At 44.8% G+C, this 13967-nt stretch overlaps 1 protein-coding gene across 20 annotated transcripts in view; it reads left to right on the forward strand.

Annotated features, from left to right (window-relative positions):
* The window catches only part of ARHGAP10 (Rho GTPase activating protein 10), a 329300-nt gene that overhangs the window by 230993 nt on the left and 84340 nt on the right, over positions 1–13967 (forward strand). The gene's annotated exons all lie outside the window — the stretch shown is intronic.

Raw genomic sequence — 13967 nt, forward strand, 5'->3', positions numbered from 1 at the left:
TGTGTTCCTATCCTTGGGTTTCTCACTGAAATTCTGTTTACTGTAACACAGGGAAAACATTTTTTGTCAATCTGTATCACACTCTCCCCAGAAAAACACACACAACTGTCCCTCTCCCTGCAATTGTGCTAACAATTTCAGGGGATTCACAGCATCCTCAAACCCGGGGCCTCCAGGTTGAGAATCTCTGGTTTAAAATGAATACTCTCTTAGGTAACATATCCTGTTGTTTGTTTCTCTGTATTCAAGGGAATACATGATTTTTCAAAATACAGTAGACTCTTCCAAGAACTTTAGATTTTTTTCCCCCCTTTATTCTGTTCATATAGATCAGGACCTTGCAAATAACTTTCCTCACTTTTAAGATAGGGAATTGGAAAACTGTTGAAATCCTTGGTCAACAACTTTAATGGTTTATAAATTTTCTAAAATATTGAGGTTGCGTCATATGCCAAGCTTGTATTACGTGCTGGGAGGTGAAGATAAACATTACAGTCCCTGATGGAAAGCGGGTCACGATCTAGGGGGTTGAGCCCTGTTTTGGGACTTGTGTCCCACAGCACACATCCCTGCCTAACATATTATGTAATTGACTTATTTTTCTAGTTGTTATCTATCTCTTTCTTCTAGATCTTTGAGGGCAAAGATCTTTTTGCATACTTAGAATAATACCTGGTATTCCTTAGGCGCTTGGTTAGTATTTATTTGGTGAATTAATGGATTCAATGAAATTTCTGGGGGTCAGGGGAGTGGGAAAGAGACAGATGAAGAGAGGTGTAGTCCCTTTGCACAAGTGTTGCGAGAACATTTCTTGGATTCTTGTTGCGTTTGCCGTTGGCTAGAGCAATTCTAGCTGGGTGCAAATATCAGTTCCCACTGAAAAGCTAGGCTTGAAACCTGGTTAGAGATTTGATTTATCAGTATGGTAAAAGCAGCTTGTTTTGTGGGTGTCAGACATTGGTGGCGTTTTTGGTTTTGTTTTTTGGTAGCTAGTGGTGCACTCATGCCTCCTTTTACGGCCCCGTCAAACTGTCATTAATGTGTACAGTGAACTATCCAGACAGCTTCAGGGCATGATGGCTACTATTCATTTTGAGAAAAAGAAATAATTAGACTATAAGCTTTGAGACAATGTTTAGGAGTGCAACTGTCATTAGATTAAATCCCAATTAAGAGAACTTTTATCCAATTTATTTGTGAAAATGCTGGTTCTGGGTCTTGCTCTTGGATAAAAGGCTCTCCATCTAATGCTGTAGCTTCCTATTTTCTTCTCTTATTTGAAGCTGGGAAGATAAGTACACGATTTTTTTATGCTGGGAAATAGAGAGGGCTGCTTTCACCTTGTTAACCAATCTTACAGGAATTCCAAGTGGCATTGGCGAGCCAATTATAATATTTAACAGCAGATGGAACTGGACCCACTCTCGGAGATGGAGCTTTCTAGAATGAAGTAGAGGGCTTTCGGTTCTCCCTGTCTCCCTTTCGGTGGCCAGGCTAGATAGTGCTGTGAACGCACAACCAATACTGATTGCAGTCCTGAGGTTTCCTACCAAGAGGAGGTGAGATACTGACTTTCAGATTCTTCATTGAGTTGTGTGAGTTTAGCTTTGGAAGCAGAGGGTTGCTTGGGGCTGCGTAGGGGCATTTAGCTTGGATTAGTGAACATTTTTGAGAACTTAATATCCCTATTACCTCTTTTCTCCCCCCTTCGATTTCATCCTTGTCCACTTTCACTCTCACTCCCAGCCCATTATTCCTGCTCAAGTGGTCTTCACTTCGGAGTCCAGGCTCTGCTATGAGGAAGAGTATTTCTGCTAACAAGGGTGATTGTGTAGAAACACTTGGTAGGGATGTCTGGCCCCTGCTGAGCCATACGTTTCCTTGACAACTGATCCACATACACCACCCAAAGGAGCTGATGTTTGACTTGAATGTAGTGAGGGAGAGATATGGCTCCTCTTAATGTTTGAGAACAAAGAGAAAAAGAGAGGAAGGAAGGATAGCAAACGTTAAAAAGAATAGTCTCGTGAGGAAGGAAAAAAAATTATAATTAAAAAAAGGAGGGGAAACTAGCAATGAAATGAAACTGGCGTAGGTGGTGTCTATGGAGGAGAAGGAATTGCGGGGGCGGGGGTTAAAGACAGTAGAAGGAAAATGTTTTCTTTTCCTCAGTTACTTATTTTTCTTCCCTAGGAATGTGAAAAATGTTAACTCTGACTAGGAAAGTCACTAAGTCAGAAAAGGAAACTTTCAACATATAATTAAAGCAAGAAAGCTCCAGATTAATTTTGGAGTTAGAAAAAGACCCTTAGTTAATCAGCTTTGGAGATCACATTTTATCCAAGCCTCTTTGTTGTTTTCATAAAATCCATATGTACTTTATAGGAAACTTAATCCATACGTTTTGGCTTCATTTCCACTCAGTACATTAAGATGTTGTTTTAAAAGAAGTGTTTGCGGGCCAAAAAAATTATCAAGGTCTTTCTTCCCTTGCAAACCAGAAAATTGCATTTCCCAGCTGGAAAGGGTACTGTGAAATTCCCAAGGATTTTCAAATTGGGGTTGTGCCTCAGAATGTGTGAGTTCTGCATATGTTTTGTTCTTAAAGTATACAGTTGTCCCTCGGTATCTGGGGGGGATTGGTTCCAGGACCCCCCTGTGGATACCAAAATCCACGGATGCTCAAGTCCTTTACGTAAAATGGCAGAGTATTTACATATAACCTGTGCACATTCTCCCATATACTTTGTCATCCCTAGGTTACCTACAGTACCTGACAACAATGTAAATGCTATGTAAGTAGTTGCCAGCATGCAGCAAATGCAAGTTCTGCTTTTTGGAACTTTCTGGAACCTTTTTTTCCAAATATTTTCGATCTGCTGTTGATTACATCCACTAATGGGGAACCCACGGAGGACAGACTGTACTTGCTATGGATTAATTCAGTACATCTGTCATGAGTGCCTGCTCTGAGTCAGACATGGTGTGAGATTTGGGAGAAGTGAAGACAGTCCTGTAGGGAAAAGAAGAAATGGTGGAGAGTAAGCGCTCTCAGACAGATAAAGACAGAGAAAGCTGCCGAGACTTCCGAGGAGAGTTTATGTCCAACTGTGGGGAATCTGGCAAGTTTCCTGAAGAGGTGATTTGAGTAGGTGTTAGAGTGGAGTTTGAACAGGTGGGGGTGTTTTAAGGGGACACTTCAGGTGTAGGGCGTCATGTCATCAGAGAAACAGAGCAGGTGTGTGTTCTGGGAACCCGGGGCTCCTGTTGGAACAGGGGCAGGTGGCACGCGATGAGATTGGAAGGAGATCTGGGCCAGCTGCGGGGAGTTTCAGACGGCCACCTCAGGACTTTGGATCTAATTTTAGAGGTATCAGGGCCTCTCGTGGTTTTTAAGATTAAGCCTCTCGTGCTTAATCTGGCAGCCGGGTTGGCAATAGAAAGTAGGGGAAAAAAAGACCAGGTGAGAGGTCCCATGGCCTGGTCGTGAGAATGGTGAGTTACAGGTGGAGAGCATCAGTTTGTGAGGTGGGACAGACACAGTCCAGGCACTGCATTTGTATCTCAGAAGAAGGTGTTATAAATGATGCTGAATATCCCATCCTGGGAGAATATCGGTGTTATTAATGGAAGGAGGGAAAAAACGGGTTTGGGGCAGAAGATGAGTTCCGTTTATAACGTGCAGAATTTTGGTTGTTGTCTGGATATCCAGCAAGATAAGCCCAGCGGACAGTTGGAGATGTGGGGCTCAACCTGGGGAGAGGGTTTAGTGGGAGAAAGTGTACCATATGGTGTAAAGACATGAGATAGTTGTGAGCAAGAATTCCTTGGTGTGTCTGTTATATACGGTGTTTATCTCACGTGACGTGTGTGTGTGTGTGTGTAATGCCCATTGCGTATATATATGTAATGGTATCCTTATATGTGTACAGAATTAATATTACATATCTTATCCGCATATGAGAAAAACCGAAGGGTGAAAGATCCTGTGCTCGCGGCCACACAGCTAGTGAGTGGGAGCGCCTGGGTTTGCACTAAGGTTTGTTCGACCCCAAAGCCTTTGCTTTTCATTACTCAGAGAAGAGAAGAACAATATCTTTGAGAAATCATGAGACTTTACTCTTAGTGAGAAAAGAGGAGCCAGAAGAAGCCCAGACGAGCTCAGTGTCGGCGTGGTCAAGGGGTGTTGTCAGTGATGCCGGGAGATGGGCAAGTATGAGGACTAGTGGAAGGCGTGTTCTCTCCACGGGTGAGATGTCTGTTGAGAGCAACTTGTAAGGCCTTAAACGTGTGAGTGTTCAGGAGTGGATGATAGTAAGTCTGGATCTACTTCCAGTTTTTCCCATGTGACAGAAGAACAGATGGGAGAAGTCAGAGCAGACGTGACAGGGAAAGCAAGGATGATGGAGGACCCGTACACCTGCGTCGTCCACGGCCTGCTCATTATTCTCGTATTCTGATCACCTGTTAGCTCACAGCTGGGGTGGGGGCCGCCTTCAGAGGAACTTCGTTAAACAGGTGTGTAAAGAACCCTGTCGAGTTACAGGTTCTGTTTTTTTTTTTTTTTTTTTTAATTAATTAATTTTTGCGGTGTTGGGTCTTCGTTTCCGTGCGAGGGCTTTCTCTAGTTGTGGCGAGCGGGGGCCACTCTTCATCGCGGTGCGCGGGCCTCTCACTGTCGCGGCCTCTCCTGTTGCGGAGCACGGGCTCCAGACGCGCAGGCTCAGTAGTTGTGGCTCACGGGCCCAGCCGCTCCGCGGCACGTGGGATCTTCCCGGACCGGGGCTCGAACCCGCGTCCCCTGCATCGGCAGGCGGATTCTCAACCACTGCGCCACCAGGGAAGCCCCAGGATCTGTTTAAATTGAGCCTATTCTGCTATTTTATACATTTTCAATGTCATAAAAGAAATGTATATTTATAATGTGACTCAGCCTTTTCTCTGCCCTGCCTCAGTCCCTCAGGGCCCTTGAAGATTCAGAAGAGCCTTTGAGAATCATCAAAAAAAAAAAAAAAAATCCATATCAGGGTAGTTCTCTTTTCATATCTGCCTTGTTTTATGTTAATGTTTAAACCGGCAGTTTATATAAAGTAAGGTACATAATGTTATTCTCAACCAAATCACTTTACAAAATACATGCCATAATGTAGTTATAATCCAGGTTATATTTATCTTGTTAAGGATCTTCGTTGGATTTTCAGTGGGATAGGTTGCTCTCATGGTCACTGATTCTCTGAGGGTCAGTAGGTTATGAAGTTTTTTGTTGTTGTTTTTTTTTTTTCCCTAGTATTAGCCTTTATGTAGTACAGTTTCTGTGAACCACAAGGTGCTAAGAGTTTGTTTTCATAAAACTTTTCCTTGGTGAGGATTCCTATAAGTTTGCTAAAAGAAGCATATTCACCTTTGAAGTGAGCTCTGTGTCAGTCTGTCTCGTTTTTCCCGGTGAGAAAACGGAGGCCGTTCGGGATGGTCACGCTTTGTTGGAAAAGGCTGGCCGTGTTCTCGTTCACGAGTTTCTTCAGTAGACTGTGCTTTATCCGTCTTTGTAACATAGGTTGCAGAGTTCTTGAATAGGCTGTGTCCTCCAGTCATAGAGGAACCTAGAAACAGTAGGGGTGAGAAGGACATACACATTTCCTCTCAGGTGTCCAGCATAATCTCCAGAATATTAAATGACACGCACATGGACAAGGATATCCAGTGGTGCAGTGCATAACTTTTGTTAGCCTTGGGACTGACTTTCTGACCTGCATCCTCCTGTCTTTGCTGAAAGCTAGAAGAACGTGTCTCTGCTCCCAGGTTCATGGTGGGATGGATTCTCTGTTCAGGTCCTCACCTGCAGTCCACATGTGGTCTGTTTCTGGGTACAGGGCAGCCCGTTCCTCCTTTCCTGAAGCTTCAGAAACCGCACCCAGCCTGGCTCTCTCCTGCGGGTTGATCTCTGTCATCCTTTAACGCCAGTGAGGCCCAAGTGAGTAGCATGCAAACCATTTTTCACTGAGCGCGAGGAACCTTCCAGTCTCAGGGCATGCTTGTCATTTAATGGGGAAAAGAATTCTTTTAAAAAAAGAATCCAGCCTGAACTGCATCTTGATTGAGCTTTGCTGGCCCTGGGTTGCTAGGCAGCAGCAGTTTTCATGTGACAGGAAAAGAAACGTCTTAAGCACCAGCAACAACAATAAAACTCTCAAGTTTCTAAAAGTTGGTATCTGCCTGAGTCATGACCACTCAGCCTAGAGGTCAAATCCTGCAGCAAGAATATTTGACAAATTTTCAAAGGTTTTTTTTTTTTTTTTTTCTTTTCCCCTTGCAGTTTTCATAAATGTTGTCCTCCTTGGCATAGCCATGAAAACGTACTTCACTGTTACTTTTTTTTTTTTTTTTTTCCCTGAACAGGGCTGTGCGTTTTCTGGTGTGTTTAGAAAGAAGCTTTAAAAGCACAGAAAACTTTGTCTTTCTCCTTCCTTTAAGGAGAGTTGGAAAATAATAATGACATTGTCTTCTGCTCTTTTCATTTAGCTCCGGCATGGGATGTCTCTCTGCTGTGTGCTGTGCTGTAGCTCTGGAGATGGTAGATAATATTTTCCCATGGGACTAGAGTGGTTTGATGCAAGCAAATTCTGTAACATTTTCATGTCCAGTAGAGACAAGGCACGGGGACGGCCTCAGGAAGATCGAAGAGCTATGGTGTAGAAAGCGGGGCGGGGAGGTTTATTCTCTGTTGTCTAAGAAAGCATACTCGGTCCAAGTGAACAGAACTTGCTGGGAGGTGAGTTTTTGATTCAACACAAGGCAGAACTCCATAATATTTGTGATAATGAGGCTGTGTTCCTAGTAGAGATGGGTCTGAGGAGTTGGAGGAAAGCTGGCAGATGGCTGAGGTCTGGCCCATTCTGAAAGTCTCGGCCAGAGACCTTGGAGACGCAGAGCTGCAAAGACAGGTCCTCTGAGCTTGTCTCAGTGCTTGGCACTTGACACTGAATCAGTGTTAGTAGAATTCACAATGGCGAGGAGGAATCAATTTTATGTTGTTTATATTCCCAGCAATACCCAGAGTCCTTGAAAGGGAAAACAAGGATGTATGTGTGAGGGGTGGGCGTGGTGTGGTGTGGTGTGTGTGGGCCTTAGGGAAGCAACCTTGACTTTCCTTAGGGGACAGCAGAGTGTGGGGGTGCTTATGGGCTTGGCTTTTGCATGGACAAAGTACCCCCTTTTAACTTTTCTTTGTAAAATAAAGAAACTGGCTTTCAGAGCTGTCTCTTCCATATCTCTCAAGACAAAGTTGAGAACAGTAATAATTTCAGTAGCCAGCAGACGGATGATTTTTGTTTTAAACATCTTTATTGGAGTATAACTGTTTTACAATAGTGTGTTAGTTTTTCCTTTACAACAAAGTGAATCAGTTATACATATACATGTGTTCCCATATCTCTTCCCTCTTGCGTCACCCTCTCTCCCACCCTCCCTATCCCACCCCTCTAGGTGGTCACAAAGCACAGAGGTGAACTCCCTGTGCTATGCGGCAGCTTCCCACTAGCTCTCTAATTTACATTTGGTAGTGTATATATGTCCCTGCCACTCTCTCACTTCATCACAGCTTACCCTTCCCCCTCCCCGTATCCTCAAGTCCATGCTCTAGTAAGTCTGTGTTTTATTCCCGTCCTACCACTAATCTCTTCATGACATTTTTTTTTCTTAGATTCCATATATATGTGTTAGCATATGGTATTTGTTTTTCTCCTTCTGACTTACTTCACTCTGTATGACAGACTCTAGGTCCATCCACCTCATTACAAATAACTCAGTTTCATTTCTTTTTATGGCTGAGTAATATTCCATTGTATGTATGTGCCACATCTTCTTTATCCATTCATCTGTCGATGGACACTTAGGTTGCTTCCATGTCCTGGTTGTCGTAAATAGAGCTGCAATGAACATTTTGGTACGTGACTCTATTTGAATTATGGTTTTCTCAGGGTATATGCCCAGTAGTGGGATTGCTGGGTCGTATGGTAGTTCCATTTTTAGTTTTTTTTTTTTTTTTTTTTGCGGTATGCGGGCCTCTCACTGCTGTGGCCTCTCCCGTTGCGGAGCACAGGCTCCGGACGCGCAGGCCTAGCGGCCATGGCTCACGGGCTTAGTTGCTCCGCAGCATGTGGGATCTTCCTGGACCAGGGCACGAACCCGTGTCCCCTGCATCGGCAGGTGGATTCTCAACCACTGCGCCACCAGGGAAGCCCCCATTTTTAGTTTTTTAAGGAACCTCCATACTGTTCTCCAGAGTGGCTGTATTAATTTACATTCCCACCAGCAGTGCAAGAGGGTTCCCTTTTCTCCACACCCTCTCCAGCATTTATTGTTTCTAGAGTTTTGATGATGGCCAATCCAGCAGACGGATGATTATGTGCTGGTACCTAGGCTCTGCTCCTCCTGTGACATTTTATTGAAATAATGTGTGGACAGTATGACAGAAAGTAGCAGAGCCAGCTCAAAAGTATAATTCCTTGGGTTGGAATCTCAGCTCCACCAAGTTGTGTGACTTTGGTGACCCGGGCCCCCCACTTAACCTCATCATCAGATTCCTCATGTGTGAAAGAGGGGAAGCTAACGTAGCTATCCAGCAGAGACCTGTGGTGAGGATGGGGTGAGCTGTTTTACAGACGAGGAAAATGAGGCTCAGTGAATCGCTCACGTGGCCAGGCTGGGGTTTGACCTCCGTCTGTCTGCCTCCAGAGCCTACTCCTGACATCTACACTGTAGCTGTGCGATAATGTGTCTGTAAATATGCACATTTCATATCAAACAACTGTAATGACTTATTTGTGGTTTTCAAAAGACTTTGTATTTTTTTTAGAACAGTTTTAGATTTATAACAGAATTGAGAGGAAGGTGCAAAGATTTCCAGTACCACCCCCTTCGCCCCCATGCGTGCAGAGCCTCCTCCATCTGTTACATCCGAGGGACCCACCCTGGCACGTCATTATCGCCAGAGTTTCCTTAGGGTTCGCTCTTGGTGTTGTACCTTCTTGGGTTGGGCCAAAGGCGTGATGACACGTATTCATCACGATCATCAGTGTGTTTTCACGGTTCTGAAAATCCTGTGCTCAGTCTCCTCCCACCTGAGCCCTCCCCACCCGCCAGCCTGGCCATCACTGATCTTTTTCCTGTCTTTACAGCGTTGCCTTTTCCAGGTGTCACATAGTTGGACTGATACAGTGTGAGCCTCTTCAGATTGGCTTCTTTCACTGAGTACTGTGCATCTAAGGTTCCCCCATGTCTTTTCATGGCTTGGTAGCTCATTTCTTTTCAGCGCTGACTTGTTTGTATTTTGAGAGAACCAGGATGATTGTTATGTAAATGACTGTTACACCTAGTGGGTGAGGACGGGAAAGCAAACTCCTCTCACCTGGCCTTCTTCCCGCTGCTCAGGTGGCTTTCCTGTGACATACAGCCCACTCTTTTTTTTTTTAACATCTTTATTGGGGTATAACTGCTTTACAGTGGTGTGTTAATTTCTGCTTTACAACAGAGTGAATCAGTTATACATATACATGTGTCCCCATATCTCCTCCCTGTTGCGTCTCCCTCCCTCCCACCCTCCCTATCCCACCCCTCTAGGTGGTCACAGACCACCGAGCTGACCTCCCTGTGCCATGCGGCTGCTTCCCACTAGCTCTCTATTTTACATTTGGTAGTGTATATAAGTCCATGCCACTCTCTCACTTTGTCACAGCTTACCCTTCCCCCTCCCCATATCCTCAAGTCCATGCTCTAGTAGGTCTGTGTTTTATTCCCGTCCTACCCCTAGTCTCTTCATGACATTTTTTTCCTCTTAGATTCCATACATATGTATTAGCATACAGTATTTGTTTTTCTCTTTCTGACTTACTTCACTCTGCATGACAGTCTCTAGGTCCATCCACCTCACTACAAATATCTCAGTTTCATTCCTTTTTATGGCTGAGTAATATTCCATTGTATATATGTGCCCCATCTGAGATGCATTCTTTCTAGGCTCGGCAGGCAGGGTCAAGGCCTCTCAGCCTCACCGTTGATGAAAGCTCTAGCTAAGCCCTGGTGGTCCTCCTCATCTTCATGACCATCAGCATCATTAATATAGGATAACCGTCTGCCTGATACCTATCAGGTGCTCACACTGTGTCCTACATCGTGATCTCGTTTAGTACCTGCTCAATGACTCTGTATGTCTAACGTCTCAGGTAGACGTTATCATCCGTATTTTACAATTTGGAAAATGGGGTTTAGGGTGAAATTCGCCCACGGTCACACAGCTGGGAAATGGCGACTCTGGGATTGGAACCCAGGACTTTCCGGCTCAGGGGTTGGAGCTGTCAAGCCTTCCACTCTACTGCTGCTTCTTCCATTCTAAATGGCTTTCAGTGGAAGGCTTTGTGTCCAGGCTTGCTATCTAATGGGCAGGGCTGCAGTATTCTGATGCTCAGGAACAGCAGATCTGGAATATATGTAGATTGAACTGCATCACTAAAAACAATATTTTGATGTCTCCCATCTATTTTCAGATTACACCAAATAGTATAAGTGGGAAACATAAATATGGAGAATCAGTTCAATAATATGTAAAGAACTGATTTTTCAAGACTATAAACCAGAGTATTGAGAATAAGCTACATGTGTTTAGCAAAACCTTTAGAATTAAAAATGGTAAGTTTGTATTCTATAGTATGTGTATTGTTGAAGCCTATACCATGGTAATATAGCCATTTGCATCAGACTAGGATACGTGCAGAGAAAAGTGTTTTTTTCTCCTCCTTTCTCCGAGAAAGATCTCCTGCTGCTTTGTAGACAGGGCTGGGAAAAGGGTATTTTTCTAGACCGTCCCCCCTCATCTGTAGTGTCCTGTAAGTCATTTAGTACAGATATGTCTTAGCGGACAGCCCAGCCCCCAGCTGCTTGCTGTGGGGATAGACCCCTCCAGCACATTTGTGTGATTTGGTGCCCCCTGATTTAGGTCTGCTGATTTAGGCCAGCTGCATGCAGAAGAGCAGACCCACTGGAATCTGGGCTGAGTGAGATTCTGTCTTCTAGAGATTTGGAGTTGGGATGTGGGGAAACGCAGCCCGTTACTATGAGGTGGCTTTTGGCTTTTGGGCTTGGGGCGGAAGAACCCCTGTGATGTGCTTGTTGGTTGACTCTTGATGGCCTCAAGCTCCTCATTCAGGGAAGTGTTGCATTCCAGCTCTTTCTACTTTCTGCTACTCCTTTTAATAAATCCCTGTTTAATTATGTCAGCTTGGTAATGTTTTGGTTGCAACCAAGCCGTGTTTGGATAGTGTGAGAAAATGCACAGTGCAGGATTCCTGCCAGTTTGATAAATTCACAGATAGTTTATTCATTAGCTTTGATTTTGGCTCAGTTTATGTTTCGGTGACTTCAGGTAGCCCCTGTGTGTCCTTGAGGTCAGCTGTTCCTTGCACCCAGTCCTTATGAAAACAGAGCAAGTGGGGTCTGGTCGATGTAGTTTTAGGTAGAAACTGGTACTTTGAGGTCACCCAAATCTTAACTTGTTGGTCGGTTCCCATAATTATATGATTAGACCTTCTTTAATTTTCTTCTTCAGTTTTCTCCTCTTGGACCAAGGTTGAAACCGGAAGTGGCTTTCTTCTCAGTTCTCATATCATTTCTTTTTTTTGCCAGGTAATTGTTTCCCTAATGCTTGGTCTCCAGTATTGTACCCATTTCACCCCTACACTGTGTTCTTAGACATCTCCTGGCAGGATGTCCTCTGGTCTGCTGTTCAGTCAGTCAGTTGACATTTTAAAGTCCACTCATGCATCTAACATCCTTTTCCTCTATCAAGAGCAGTAGTTTTGAAGCCTTACTGCATTAAGACCCACTCTGAAAATTTAGAGAAAGCTTTGGGTCCTGTTCCCAGATAGCAGTATAGTATGTATACACAAAAAATATATATACAATTTTAGGAGTTTTGGGGACTCCCAGGTCAAGAACCTAGAACCATAGGGAAACCAAGAGCTGTAGGATGATCCATGAGGAGTTAGGGTCCAGAGCATTTCTTCAGGCTCGACTTTTCTTGTCTTTTGCTGGTGACTTATTTTCCACATTTCTGCTCAGGAGCTGGGCGGGGGTCAGGTAGGGATTCATACTTTATTTATTTTTAAAAATATCTTTATTGGAGTGTAATTGTTTTACAGTGTTGTGTTAGTTTCTGCTATGTAACAAAGTGAACCAGCTATATGTATACATATATCCCCGTATCTCCTTCCTATCCCACCCCTCTAGGTGGTCACAAAGCATCGAGCTGCTCTCCCTGTGCTTTGCAGCAGGTTCCCACTAGCTATCTATTTTACATTTGGTAGTGTATATATGTCAGTGCTATTCTCTCACTTCACCCCAGAGGATGCATACTTTATTTCGTATATTCCTCACTTGGGGCCAGCCACCAAGGAAACCTTTCATGGAAATATTGATTGCTTGGCTGGGTCATAGACAGTAGGAGTCCCCGCTGAAAGGCATTGTGCTTAAATAGCAAAAAGCAGCCCCTTTGTATTATTTTGAGGTGTGCTGGTATTCAGACTTCTGCCACAGAGGGTGGAAATCAGCTCGGGGGCAGATTGAAGAAGGCCCCTCTGTCCAGGTCACGTCTTCCTAGAGCAGCCTCGTCATCTCATTTGAATTCTTTCGCATTTCCCTGAAGTTAAACCCGTTTTGAAACCCCACTGCTGCATTTAGTCAGTGATAACTGACCATGTGCTAGTGTCTCAGCTCCTGCGTCTTTAGTATAGCGAACACTGACGTCCTATGCAACTGGTTAATGCATATTCAACTGCCTAATGAATATTAATTAGGCAGACGTCCAACCCAACTGCCTTTAGAATGGCAAACACTGATGTCCTACCCAACTGCCAAATGGCTAAGCGAAGGGTTGACGGTCTTATAGCTCCTGGGCCCTGGGGCATTAATTGTTCTTTCTCCTAGACTTCCATTCGTCCTCCGATTTCTACTGGAGCTAAAAGTCAGAGTGGGTACAGTGACTGCTTGATGAAACAGCCTGCCACTGAGGGTCCTCCAAATCGAGGTCTTCCCATTAAGTCTAGTGCCTGCCTCCTTGGGTGTGTCCGGGGTCCTCAAGACCACCCCTGTGTCCCGGGATTTGCTGGAAGGACTCATGGGACTCAGCGTATGGTTGTACTCACAGCTTAGGTTTATCCCCGTGATACAGTGAGGACATGCCAAGGAGAAGATGACGACACAGCTGGGGTCTCGAGGAATCACTGGAATTTTCCTTATGCTCTCTCCTCCTCAGAGGGGTCACACACGGCGGACTCTTCCCCCAGCACTGAAAATGCAGCCACAAGCGTATAACGTGTCTGCTCAGGGAAGCGCCTCAGAGACTCAGTGCCTGTCGGGAGATAGTCATATCGGCATCCTTTGCTGAGCGGGTTCCGAATTCCAGACTCCCAGAAGGAAAGCCGGTGTTCCGCATCACACCAGCGCGTGCACATTTATGTGGAGACAGTTGAGGCACAGGGGGCCCTCCTAAGCATTTGGGGAATGTTTTATATCATTTTAGAGAACTGTTGATCAGCCACGTTCCCAGAGGTCAACCAGGGACCAGCTTTGCAAGCAGGGTTTTCTAAGGATGGCCTTCCTAGGCCTGCCCTGTTTCCTCTTTTCTGTGCACCGGGCATCTTTTACCTGCCACGGTGAGGAGCTTGAGGGGCAGCGGTGAGGGTGAGTTCCTATTTCTCCTGCGAGGATGTCTTCTGTCATTGGGATTCAGAGCCCTTCCTCTTTTGCTTTGGAAGCACCTTCCTTATTCTAGCAGGGAAGCGCCCAGTGTCAGCACTGTTGAAAAGTGCGGGGTGAGTTTTGCCGCCGAGGAGCGTGGGAATCGAGAAGGATGTGGTCCGTACAGGTTAAGTAAATTTCAAGCCATGCCGCCTTAGGTCACTGGATTAATTTGGCAC

Source organism: Kogia breviceps, chromosome 6, assembly GCF_026419965.1.
Source record: "Kogia breviceps isolate mKogBre1 chromosome 6, mKogBre1 haplotype 1, whole genome shotgun sequence".
NCBI classification, from domain to species: domain Eukaryota; kingdom Metazoa; phylum Chordata; class Mammalia; order Artiodactyla; family Physeteridae; genus Kogia; species Kogia breviceps.